The sequence below is a fragment of the Mercenaria mercenaria genome, chromosome 11 (assembly GCF_021730395.1).
Source record: "Mercenaria mercenaria strain notata chromosome 11, MADL_Memer_1, whole genome shotgun sequence".
In the NCBI taxonomy this organism is placed as follows: Eukaryota; Metazoa; Mollusca; class Bivalvia; order Venerida; family Veneridae; genus Mercenaria; species Mercenaria mercenaria.
Genome location: NC_069371.1, coordinates 81,745,483 through 81,759,406, shown reverse-complemented (window position 1 = coordinate 81,759,406; position 13,924 = coordinate 81,745,483). Strand labels below are relative to the sequence as shown.

Genomic DNA, 13,924 nt, shown 5'->3' with positions numbered 1-13,924 from the left:
CAACTGAAATCAAATGATAATGTGCATCTAACTAAAATATATTCTGACAGATCTGTCTTTATTTCTTATTTTTGTAGCAACAGCAATAGATGTCATGCTTACTAAAAAAAGCAAAGAAAAATTGATATCGTTCAGTGACACTTTTTGCTAATTTTTACAGCTGAATATATAGGCTGTTTCCACTAGCCAAACATAGCTATATTTTCCCCTTAAGAAGGTCACATTTTATCCTTGGAGTTACATAATATGCAGTTAAGACAAATCGGACAGTTCCTATGGATAGAATTTCTTTAAACCTTGTGTACTGATTGAGAGTCAAGTTTAAAACGGAAATATGCATTAAAAAATCATAGGTACCCGGGCTTCTAATCTAATTTTCAAGGGCAGATAATACAATATCAAGGCAAGGAAACTGTGCATTTTAATTTATATTTCTGTTTCAGACTTCATTTGCAGTCAGTATACAAAGCTTAAAGAAATTTGGTCCATGGGAAAGACCAGGACTTTGCGGTATCATTTTGTCATGTTCATAGTTAAGGACATTTGCCACAGTGTCTAAATTGACATGGGGCAAAATTTTCTTACGGACAGAATGTCTTCTTTAAACTGTGTTTACTGACAGAGAATTAAATCAAAAACAGAAATAAGAAATAAAACAAATCGTACCCAGCCTTAGTTGTGAATAATCTGCCCTTGAAAGTTGGAAAATACTGAAAAAAATCTATATTCAAGGGCAGATAATTCAAGATCAAGCCCAGGTAAATATGTTTTTTTTTACATATTTCCATTTTAAACTTGATTCTCAGTTAATACACAAAGTTTAAAGAAATTCTATCGCCCCACCAGTTCTAAATTCCGACTGCAGGGCAAACCGATTTTCAGGACTGACATTTACTTTTCTGCTCTTATTCTACAAATTCAAGTAATTAGGATAATTATATATTAACTATATTACCACATTTAATATACTCCTTTATATAATATACGTATGATAATTCAAGATCAAGCCCAGGTAAATATGTTTTTTTTACATATTTCCATTTTAAACTTGATTCTCAGTTAATACACAAAGTTTAAAGAAATTCTATCCGCCCCCCCCAGTCTCAATTTCCCGACTGCAAGGCAGACCGATTTCAGACTGACATTTACCGTATGTCTGCATCTTATTCTACATCTCAAGTAATTAGGATTATTATTATTATTATTATTATATACCACATTTATATAGTACTCCTTTCATATAGATATACGTATGAAAGTGCTTTACATAAAAGCATCTGTATAAAATTCAATAAAAAAAATGGTATTTGAACTATTATAGAATGAATTTAAAATTACATTACGGTAATAAGATACATAGCGTTTTAAATTAAAGGTAAGCAGATCAAAACATGAAACAAAATACAATAGCATAAAAAAATTAACTGATCTACCAAAGTTACAGGTTAAAACAGAATAGAACAGAAGATATCCTACATCTTGAACAGACAGAATTAACCAGTATGATGCCTGTGAAATGCATCACAGCATTGCAAACCGTCCCGGATGATTGGGTCAATCCCCACCTAAACGGTCCGGAGAACATCTATGATACATCCCACAGAAAAAATACTGTTTATATTATTCCCTCACACTAGAATTCTTGACTGGCTGACCGAGTACCTACATTATTCTACCAGGTAATTAGTGAGATTAGTTCCCAAAGAGTTGTATGAAATAATGTAGCAACCACAAAAGTCTAAGTGGCTTATCAGGAAATTGCTAGAAATCCAATAATTAATAATACCACTTGTGTAAAAAATGCTATAATAATGCATCTTTAGCGCTTTTTTGTAACTTTGCAAGGTCTTGCAGGCTCTTATGCCAGATCAAAACTGTGGTGGAAATTGACGCGATTTAAACTTCATGATTTATATATAGTTTTACATACACATTTTTTCACTAGTGTGGTTATAATATTTTTGACACTAGGAAAACATAAACAATGATTTAAAAACGCCAAAATATAAACAAAAGTTAAAAACTGGCATGTTAAACCTACCATAACACCTTCCGTATACATATTCAAAATTTGAAATGTATAAACGTGTAACCAATGAAATGTGCTGAACGTATAACAGGGTTTAAAAATAAACCGATCGACACACACACAGCTTTATATGACTGAGGTAGAAATTTAACGGTTTAAGCGGAAAACTCACTGACATACATGGAGTTTAAAAGTGTTTTGCCTACAAAACGGAGGTTTTCTCATCAGTTAGGGCATATAATGATTGTATTTGGAATGAGCTCTCCAGACATATAAATTTTTAGTGTGAAAAATTGGGTTTAAATATGTATTTGAAGCCTCCAAAGTTAGCGGTGTGATAAATCGCGTCGCTGGTTATATACACATGGATTATGGTCAAAACGTACCCAAACCAAAATATATGACCACGCTTTTTTATAGTAAGAAACGTGTATTTTGTGCTTAAGACTATTTCATATCAAACAAATGTTGTTTTAGAAGCTAACACGTATTTTACATGTAGTTTTAAAGGTACAAATTGCAACTCCATGCTCGTTTTACTAATATAACACCGAATCACGCTCGGATGCGAGATCATGCCAGATTACAGCCAGTTGCCATTCTGTGTATTTTATACTTCTTTGTATAACCTTACATACTAGATTAGTAAAATTATGTTCTTTTGTCAAATTGCCTTCAGGTTATGTGTGGTTTAATTGTCGTCTACATCCTATGGCCTTATTTTCTACTAGCTGATTTTCTACTGCTGACCGCGAGTTACTTTCTCACTTGGCATAATTATTTATGCATTTGTTAGATAAAATAATCGCCAGTTCCAGTCCCCAAAAAAGTTGTTTCCCTTTGATAAGAAAAAAAAATGGAATGGAATAAAATTATTTGAGTTAGGGCAATTTTATCCAGTCGGTAGCCGGTAGGTAAAGGTCAAACAAACAATATTTTAATTTACACCTATAATATAAGGGCATATTTTGGTTTGGGTACGTTTTGACCTGCACCCATACACACAGAAGGAAAACTTTCCGCATTGTTTTTGAATGGTAATTTGGTTGTACGTGGAGGAGAGATATTGACCTTATACTGGCTTATAGCCAGTATCTTGAGCACATCCTAAACCTGAATAACACTGATGCCTCACACCCAAATAAACCAAATACTAAGAAACTGTACTCGCTCATTAAACACTCCAGACAGGAATCTTCCTCTATCCCTCCCCTTAAGTACGAAAATAAACTCCATCTGGATGATCAAGCTAAGGCAGCAGTACTGAACAAACAGTTTCAGTCTGTTTTTAGCCCCAAATCACCACTAAACCTCGTCTCGCTCAGTAAAATGAAACTAACCCCAGATGGAAATTCAGTCCCTACTATGCCAGATATTAGGATAGGTACAAATGGTATTGAGAAGCTCTTCAGCAACCTGAACCCCAGATAGACCCAAACCCAGATAGACCAAATTGAAAGCGTCCAAAGGAGAGCCACCCGTTGGATCAAGACTGACTACGGCCGTACTTCTAGTGTAACAGATATGCTACACTCCCTAAACCTTCGTCAACTGGATTTAAGGCGTATAGATTCTAGGTTATCACTCTTCTATAAGATTCATCATGATCTGGTAGCTATCCCAATCGTAGATTACCTTACCCCAATGACCTGATGTGTCCGCTATGGCCATTCCCTAAGTTATAGGTTAATTACTGCAACCACTGACTATTACAAGTTTTCTTATTTTCCGAGAACTGTGTACCATTTGAACCAACTTCCCCCCAGTGTCGCCCACCTCCCTAACACTAGAGCAGTTCAGTGCCGCAGTTTGCAGCCTTGAACATGTCTCTATCTATCTATCTTATAATACTGCAGCGCTCCTCTCTGCGAGTATTATGTGCAGCTGCGCGCCTGTACAAGAAGTTAAAAGTAGATTGGATAGAAGGATAGAAGTAAAACACGGTGTGTATTGCAGTATAAATACAGTTGATAGTGTTAAAAACAAGAAGGATTTACAGATCAAAGCAGTTTAAAAACAGGTCTATCATGTTAAGCATTGTGTACAAGTTTGGTCACACCCTGTTTAAACTGATTCAGAGTGGGGGCTTGCACAAGTTGTACTGGAAGGGCATTCCAAAGTACTATGGTGGCTGGGAAGAAAGAGTACTTATAGTAATTACAGGGAGTGAGGATCTGAGTATAGGAGTGGGGATGCATATGTCTTGTTAGACGGGAAGGGGGGCTGACATGGGGGGGAGTGGCACAGGGGTGTCAGACGTTTCACCCCCAAGACTGTTTCTCCCAAGACTTTTCCTCCCAAGACTTTTCACCCCCAATTTGGGGGTGAAAAGTCTGGTGTTTTATAGCATATGAAGACTTTTCACCCCCTATTTGTTTTTATTATTTAATATGATTATAACGTTTTTTGGGGGGGAGGGGGTTGTATAGTTATGAATAATTTCATATGTATTATAATTAGGTTAATACATTAAAAAAAATATTTTATGATGTTTGTTAGTAGAGATGACCATAAACTTTAAACATAAGTTATTTACAATGTTATCTTTTTTAAAATTCATTTGTTTGCTCAATGATTGAAAATGTGACTTTGATGATTAAAGGTACTTTTGACAATAGTTACAAAACTAAAAAAAAAATATTTTATTCCCTTTGTTTGATGTTCAGTAATTGAAAAAAATAGAAGTACTTTTGATAATAATAACTACAAAGTAAAATATTTTATTGGTGTTAAAATTAGCCTTGTTAGTTTGCTATCAATTAACGGTGTTGTGACATAAAAAAATACATTGCTAAAAGCCGCTGTCAAATAATTTACATCATAGTATAGAAATATATAAATATATGCAAATTTTGTACAAATAAGATTGAATAAAAAAAATGACCCATTTGTCTTGTTTGTTATATTGTGAGAAAATAAATTATGTAAGTCAATCAAGTGTTAGAAGATTAATGATTTGGATGATTAAAACAAAGTATGGGGATTTTCGGACTTTAATTAATTTTGTCCAAATATTATGCTGATTTTATGTAGGAAATAAGCAATATATCTATTGTGGAAAAAACGTTATTTTAAAATTGATTATATATCGCACATCGTTTGTTGTTGACAACTTAATTGTTAGTTTTTGTTATCCTTTATAGGCAAGTGATGCAAGATAAATTAAGTCTATCAACCATTAATTAATTGGCAGATTTCTCTTGCATGTTTTAGTATATTTTGTCCTTAAAATGATAAACTGTACACTGTACATGTTCAAGTTATATCAATAAATTGAAATAATAACAAATTCTCGATTATCTAATAAGTCGAAATGGTTTGATGAATCTTGTTACATAATAGCAAAAAAATAATTTCAAGAAAGCAAGAAATACATTTGTGAAAGACAAAAAGCAGAGAAATAGAATTAATTTTACAAGCATGCATACTAAGTATAATAGAATAAGAAAAAAAAAGGATAAACATGCTAAGCTGCTGGTTCCGTTTACTGAATTCGAATGAAAACTCACTACAAAAAAGAATTTATCATATGCTGCACAACAATGCAAACAATAACATTACTGTACATATAATAATTCAAACTGGGCGTTTCAAATAAAAATGCTGTTACAAAACCTGGGATTGTCGGATATATGGATAGGTCAAGATAGTAACAGTAATTCTTTATCTACAGAGAATATTGGACAATTATTATCAAGCTTGATATGCCACCATTAACAATTCTCGAATTGCTCTTAGTAGATTTAGATTATCATAACATAATTTTGAAATAGTAAGAGGTAGATATAACAACACGGATCAAAATGATATAAAATGTAAATTTTGTAATCTTAGTTCTTTAGAAAATGAATATCACTTTCTTCTTGTATGTCCGTTGTATAAAGAATTACGAAGAAAATGTTTAAAACCATATTACTGTAGATGGCCCGCTCTGTAAATCTGATGTCTACGGAAAATAGGAAGGAATTACTGAATCTGTCAAAATTCATTTATTTTGCAAATAAACTTAGACAAGATATTGAAAGTTAGTTTCATTTTTGAAGCAACCATTTTTGAGTGATGAGTATAATTTTGTTTATTTCTTGATTTCGATAAGATCAGTCAAGGTTTGAACTTTCGATTAATTAAAGTTTAATATACTATAGGCTAGCCAGTTAATCCATTTATATTTTAACACATATTCCTGTCAATCAAGGTGTTGATTAAATCACAACACCTTTGAAGAGTTTAAAATATTGACTATTTCTGTCAATCAAAAGGTGTTGATTAAACACAACACCTATGCAGAGTTTAAAATATTGACCTACAATGAAATGAATGACTTTCAAATTGTAATATTTGTTTATTTATTTATTTATTTCAGTCTCATCAGCATACATAAATAACATCACAGTACAAACATGTATTGCATATAATAACATCAAACATATCGAATGCTACCACTCAATACTGAGTTACCCTATATATCTTGTTAAATATATAAAAATATATCATAAAAATAAATTCCACATCATATTGCACTTATAAATAACCATATTACATGTTATCACAATTGGGCTATCATTATGATACTAAAGGATAAACATACACCCTCTAATTCTAACCCCTAGTTAATATTTACATCTACTATTGTAATCTAAATGTACCCATATTTTTCATAATTATATTACATAAATAAAACTTGAATCCATTCGAATAACATAGAAAACAAACTTAATCATTAAGAAGTCTCAACAAATTTACATTTAAAAAGATCAACTGATTAAGTTGACTACATGTATGTTACCCTAAATTCAGTGTATATTTTGTAGAATTATGGTCCGTAAAGTAACAAATTATCTTCATAAATGCCCTAACAACCTATACAAAATATATAAAAAATATTTTAAATACCAAATAACAAAATATTTCACAATATTTTCAGTATATTAAAAATTGGGGGTGAAAAGTCTAGGGTTTGTAAAATTGGGGGTGAAAAGTCTTGGGAGGAAATGTCTTGGGGGTGAAATGTCTAGGGGAGGAAAAGTCTTGGGGGGTGAAACGTCTGGAATTCGTGGCACAGCAACCAAACCATTCACTATCTTGTCTCGCCTTAGTTATCCTGCTAACACAAGTTTTAACCTTTTAATTCACCAAAGTTATTTTTTAATTTCTTCCACTCTAAATTTTTTATCACGTATTTATTCTTTCTCTTTATGATTTTGACGCGCAAAACGTCTACGTCCCCGCAAGGGGTTCGACGGAACCTTATGGAAGATAGATGCCTTGATACCTTGATCTTCGGGCCGTAATATTAGCTGTGCTTTCCTGGCCCCTCTTGTGAAGAATCTTCTGAGTATATCTCAAAACTAATTGTTACGTAAGTATAAATGAACTCTGAGTGCGCACTTTATAGTCATACTAAAGTCATTGTTCAGCAGCGATTTAAACACATTTAGTGACTCAGCATTTACAGTTCTTGCACTTAAAGCATTCCAGTAAAAAATGGATCTTTGACTAAATGAGTTAAGCCTTATGTTATGGCGGCACTTTTTCTTCATGAATTTTAAGTGCATGATGTCCTCGAAGACCACCCACAGATAAATTGAACATTCTGTCCCAATTCATATCGTCAAATTTATGAACTGATTTAAATATCTGTATAACGTCAGCTCGATCACGTCTGTATTCTAATGTTACAAGACCCAGATTCCTCAACCTCTGTTCATATGACAAATGTGAAATATCATAAACCAACCTGGTTGCTCTGCGTTGCACGTCTTCAATTTTTCTAATATCTTTTTTCAAAAATGGTGACCACACACTGGATCCATATTCTAAAACTGGTCTAACTAGAGATCTGTATAATGTGAGAAACATGTCCCTGTCCATATACTCAAATGACCTATGTATAATCCCAAGGGTTCTTTGTGCTTTATTAGTAATGTTGATAATATGTTGTTCAAAGTTCAAGCCCTCATCAAAAGTTACACCTAAATCTTTCTCAGATTGTACTGGATCTACATACACATAATTTCCATCAGTATCAGGCATTGTATATCTGTAATGCTCATTACTATTTCCAATATGCAGAACTTTGCACTTCTTTGCATTAAACGAAAGTTTCCATTCCAAACTCCAATTACATAGACTGTCCAAATCTGACTGTAAACTTTCACAATGTCTCATGTCCAAAACACCAGAATAAATTTTGGTATCATCAGCAAAAATCTTCACAAGACCCTTCACTACATCTGGTAAATCATTGATGAAGCACAAAAACAGAACTGGGCCGAGCACACTGCCCTGCGGAACACCACTTATGACTTCCGACCATGTTGAAATGGATGAACCTATCCTAACACACTGTAGTCTGTCTGACAGGAAACTGCTAATCCACTTTAGTGCTAGACCCCTTATACCTAAATTGTGAAGTTTAAAAAGCAAACGATCATGAGGCACGCTGTCAAAAGCCTTGCTGAAATCTAAATAGATGACATCAATTGGAGTACCCTTATCTATAAGCTCAGTCCATTCATCCAAAATTTCAAGTAACTGAATAGTGCAAGACCTACCAGGTCTAAAACCGTATTGATCAGATGATAAAAGCTTGAATTTCGTCAAATGATCCATCAGACTGTTTCTAATTACAGTTTCACATATTTTACAAACTACAGAAGTCAGACTAACTGGTCGATAATTTGAAGGGTCCTTTTTACTACCTTTCTTGAAGATGGGCACAACTATAGCCCTTTTCCAGCCACTAGGAATAGTTCCTTCATTTAATGATTTAATAAATATCTTGTACAATGCATAGTAAATCACATCCTTAGTTTCAAACAAAACTTTTGGGTGAATGTTGTCAGGTCCAGGAGATTTTTCTGGGTTTAATAATTTCAAAGTTTTTAATACAGCCTGTGGAGTAATGCTAAACTCACTAATAACATTCTGATTATTATCAACAGGCAAATCCGTGTCCAAAGGCTCAGTTCTAACAAAGACACTACTGAAGAATGAATTCAAAACCTCCACCTTCTCCTTATCTGACTTTGCCAAAGTCCCATCCCTTCCTGTAAGAACACCTATGTTTTCTTTAGTTTTTCTTTTAGAGTTAACGTATTTCCAGAAGGACTTAGAATTCTGCTTTGATTCCAATGCCACTTTCTGTTCATAACTTTTTTTAGATTTTCTTATAACAACTGTACATTCATTCCTATATTGCGCATATCTAATATAAGCTTGCCTTGAACGAGAATATTTATATTTCTTCCAAGCTTTATTTTTCTTACTGATTGCCATTTTAGCATGTCTATCCAACCAGAGTGGACTATCCTTTTTATTACCTCCATAGACTTTTGAGGGAACATATTTGGAAACAGCATCATTCAAGGTATTTTTAAAAGCCTCCCACATATCATTTACACATTGATCTTGAAGCACTTGTTCCCAGTCAACATCACTTAAAAAGTTTCTCAAACCATCATAGTCCCCCTTGAAGAACTGATATTTAGAGGTAAAATCCTGAGGTTTTTCATGAAAAAGATTTAATTCACAACTAATTACAGAATGGTCACTTTTTCCAATGGGTGAATTAATTTTTAGTGAGTCCTCAACAACTAAAGTCTCCTCCTTAGTAAAAAGCAGATCAATGCAACTCGGTAACTGACCTTCCCTAAATCGAGTGTCCTTTCTGACATGTTGAAACAAAAAATTATCAAGAGTACACTCATAAAACTTTGATGCAATAGAGCCCTGAGCATAATTACATTCATTTTTCAACCAGTCAATATCTCTAAAATTAAAGTCTCCCATTATCAGGTAGTGGCTGTATCTCAGTTTACAAGATTCCCTTATCAATTTAATTAACTTTAGATTATTCTCCTGTGTAGAAGAAGGACTTCTATAAATCATACCAATAAGAACAGAGTTACCACTGGATACTTCAATGTCACACCATACATTCTCTGAAAAATTTATTTTCTCTAATAAAGTCACTCTGTTTGCTTTCAAGTCTTTGTGAATTAAGATTATTACCCCCCTGCCATCACATGATGCAGGACTAAAAAGATCATAATTCCTAAATTTCAAGTTAAAGAAAGTCTCTTTACATCCTGGAGCTTTGGAAGATTTTGGAAAAACTTCACACAAACCCATGACATGTGGTTTTTCTGTTTCTAGAAATGCTTCAAGTTCCGCAACTTTGTTTGATAAACAGTCCACATTTGTAAAACAAACCTTAAAAACTTGTGAAGAAAAAACATTGTTATCAGTAGATATGTCTGAAGAAATACTTATGTTTTCAACATCAGATAAGATACCTGAATTGCTCAAATTATCAGCCTCAGATAAGATACTAGAATTAGTGTCTCTAATACTAGAATTAGTGTCTGACAAATAAACGTCTGAACTTAAAGAACCGTCTTGATCGCTTACATCATCATTATCAAATAAACTATTGGTAAATGAACTATCTGTACCTCCAGATTTGTTTTTGAAAAAGCAACTTGAACTGTTTTAACAATTCCAACTGGAAAATTAACTATAAACGTATTTACAGTACTGTTACTCTTTTCAATCTGTCCTACATCCTTACGTCCCCCACACCCCGAGGAGGAGCGGCTCCTGTCAATTCTACAATTTTATCACGCCGGATTGCCCAATTCTTACCAGGATTGTCTTTTCTAACTCTTTCCAGTTCTTTTCTAAGGGCCTTATTTGCCTCCCTTTGCTTTTTAGTAAGATCCCTACCTATTCCAACTTTTTTATACCTTTCACTGGATTTTAACTTGTATGCATTTTTCAAAATTAATCCACGACTGCTTCTATTATCTACAGTAACCCGAAGGGGCCTATCATTCCTAGATGCAGCATCAAACCTTCCAAGCCTTGTAATATCTGACATATCAACAGCATCTACCTGCAGCTCATTCTCACATAAAGAATTAATCAATTCCCTGTCCCTGTCCTTGCTATTACCTGTACCCTCCTCCTTCAAATTAAAGAAAATCAAATTCTTTTCCCTAACTTCCTCCTCATGCTTATCCTGTAAAATATCTGAAATCATGCTAGGTAACTCATCTTTAATACCGGAAACATTTTGCTCTATTTTCTGAACACATTTTGTCTGCGTTTCAATTTTTTCCCTACATTGCTTAAGGTTAGACGCTAAACCTTTGACTTCATTTTCAAGCTGATCTTGCCTCTTATGTATAAGGGTGACCATTTTGAATATTTTTTGGGATGCTCCCTTACATTGCTTGCAGAACCACTGTATGCTTTCATCACTTTTGTTCAAGAAATCATAGTCGCTCAAACTAACTCTCTGACATTTAATATGATACCAATTGTCACATATACTACATATCAATCCTTTATCATCGGTGGTAACCTCAGATGAACAATCATCACAAACATCTGAAGCCTTTTTCTCTTTGCCTCGTGTAGCAGATCTACCACCCGCCATATTGGATTCAATTCTAGAGCACGTGTGTCCACAATTTACCAGAGGCAAAAAACGTATGAAAAACTTTAAAGTTCACAAAAACACTCAGCCATTATGTTGAATATATATTCATGATCTAGAAAACACTAAAAGATAGACCTGTGCAAAAATTAACACAATATCGCGACTGGCGTACAATTAGTTAGACTACCACCCCCAGAGTTTATTTCACTGTTAACTTATCCATCTTTAAATATAGTACTGAAAGAAAGAAATCATACTTTGTTCCAAAACTAAAGAAAAACTGCATATTTTTTGTTTTCCTCGGCAACGGAAACGGTGGCATGTGTGATAATTATGAATGCGTCATTTTTATAAACAGGAATAAAGTATTGACACCGTATCTTAACCGTACGAGTAACTCACGTAGGAAACTAATCTTAAATACTTTCTAATCTGAAATAGAAACAGTCAGAAAATATATCAGTTAAAAATATTGATCTACTTTCTGCCTTCTATATTGGTCAAATGTTATACCAATGTATTCCAATCCTCATCATATCAACAACATAACATCCAAAGCAAAAAATTCCCTAAGATTCCTCAAACGAAATGTCAAAACCTCAAATAGAAGAGTCAAAGAGGTTGCATATAAAACTTATGTTAGACCCCAGTTAGAATACTGTTCCACCATATGGCATCCATGGCAAAAATACTCAACTCTCAAAATAGAGCAAGTTCAAAGATCTGCAGCAAGATATGTTTATAATGACTACAGTTACACCAGTATTGTTTCCAAAATGTTAAATGTACTAAACTGGCAAACCCTAGAACAACGCCGTAAGATCAGTGCAGGTACTATGTTGTACAAGATCCAACAACACCTTGTTTTTGTTGACCACAGTCACCTTAGAATAACTAGAAACCTGAACTATTTGATACTGTATTCAAAGACACACTATCATGCTGACTCCTTTTTCCCAGAAGTATACGTCTGTGGAACAGTCTCACTGAGTCTTTGCGAGCTAGTCCCAGCTTAGAAATATTTGCTTTGCAGCTACCACCCTTCTATCAGTTCTAATTCAACTTCCTGCTTTTACTTTAACCTGGCCTGTAAAATAGTTCTTTTACTTTATCTTTGTGATGCACATAATCTCTGTGTTTTTACTATTTTTAACAGCTATCCCTGACAACACACCTGCTAGTAATAATCGTTAACGATTGCTAAGCAGTAAATCATAGACATAGATAGACAGCCTTCGAAGACAAACTCTGCCTTCATGGATTTTACTTCACCACTACAAGCGATATTAATTAATAAAATGATTGTGTCAGATTTAGTAATGAAATGAGCTTCTATACATGATATATTTTGCGATGCAGTTTTGTGATTCTCATGGCTTAGAATTTCTAAAAGTCTGTATCTTTCACTATGTATGTTAGATAACAGTCTTCTATATTGAAATTTCAAATTTCTGAACTTTTGAGGATATCATTTTGTAGTATATTCATTCATGATTATCTTTAATTAAATCAAATAAAACACACATATGTCTAGTGCCTACTTTTGTAGACAATTGTGTATATTTGCTTTAAATAGTACATGTAATAAATGAAGCTACATCTTATTTCAATTATTTGGCGTTGCTTATAAGTTGCTGATATGGGAATAACTAGGTCTCCATTGGCAATTAGGCACGTAAGTGCCATGTGCAGCTTTAAATATGATAAATGAAGAAGGTCGGGATTTTTTTCTGGAAATTTTATAAAGAAAAAATACTAGCAAGAAGAAATAAGCAAATTATTTTTCTATTTATACAAAAAAAAAAAACCAACAAGGATGAATATCCAACAGGGAAAGCCACGTTCTAAAAACGTCAGTTTTCATATGCTTCTCAATTTATGTGTTACAATTACTAATAAAGACAATTCACTGTATTTACTGTCAAATTGTGACTTCGATAATTCGCGATGAACTTTTTGTTAATGTCTACGAAATCATACGCTATGACCAAGAGGGTATATGAATTATTTTCTATAGAAAATTTGAAACTCATTTTTACAGGGATTATGCTGTACATGAGGTTATATCAATGTTAGAGGACAAGTCAAGTTTCCTGATATAAACATTCATCCACCGCCTCTCATTGGAGTACGTGTTGAAGACAGTGATAGTGAGGGTGAAAAGTGGCATATGACTATCTAAGTGCTCGGCAATTGGACAAAGCCTTCTTCTGTAGCACTGATACGCCCAGAAGAACGTCAAGTTCCTGAGAAGAAGAAGACGTGAATATTCTTGTTTTTCAGCATAAATGAGTCATATTTTTATGATAATTGATAACATATGGTATAAAATATTTAATTCAAGATAATTTATTATCATGAACATTGATGACATTCATGTACAATTGTTTTACAATTTTCGTTTTTAGAATAATATTGTGCGCTCGACTTTCGGCACAAAATTTTATCAA

General features: G+C 33.5%; 1 protein-coding gene across 1 annotated transcript in view; it reads right to left on the bottom strand.

The window, feature by feature from the left end:
- The window catches only part of LOC123531883 (coiled-coil domain-containing protein 89-like), a 34,687-nt gene extending 22,881 nt beyond the window's left edge, over window positions 1–11,806 (bottom strand). The window contains exon 1 of the mRNA XM_053517926.1: window positions 11,732–11,806. The gene's annotated coding sequence lies outside the window, so the exon portion shown is untranslated. The remainder of the gene's footprint in view (window positions 1–11,731) is intronic.
- Between the last annotated feature and the right edge of the window lie 2,118 nt (window positions 11,807–13,924).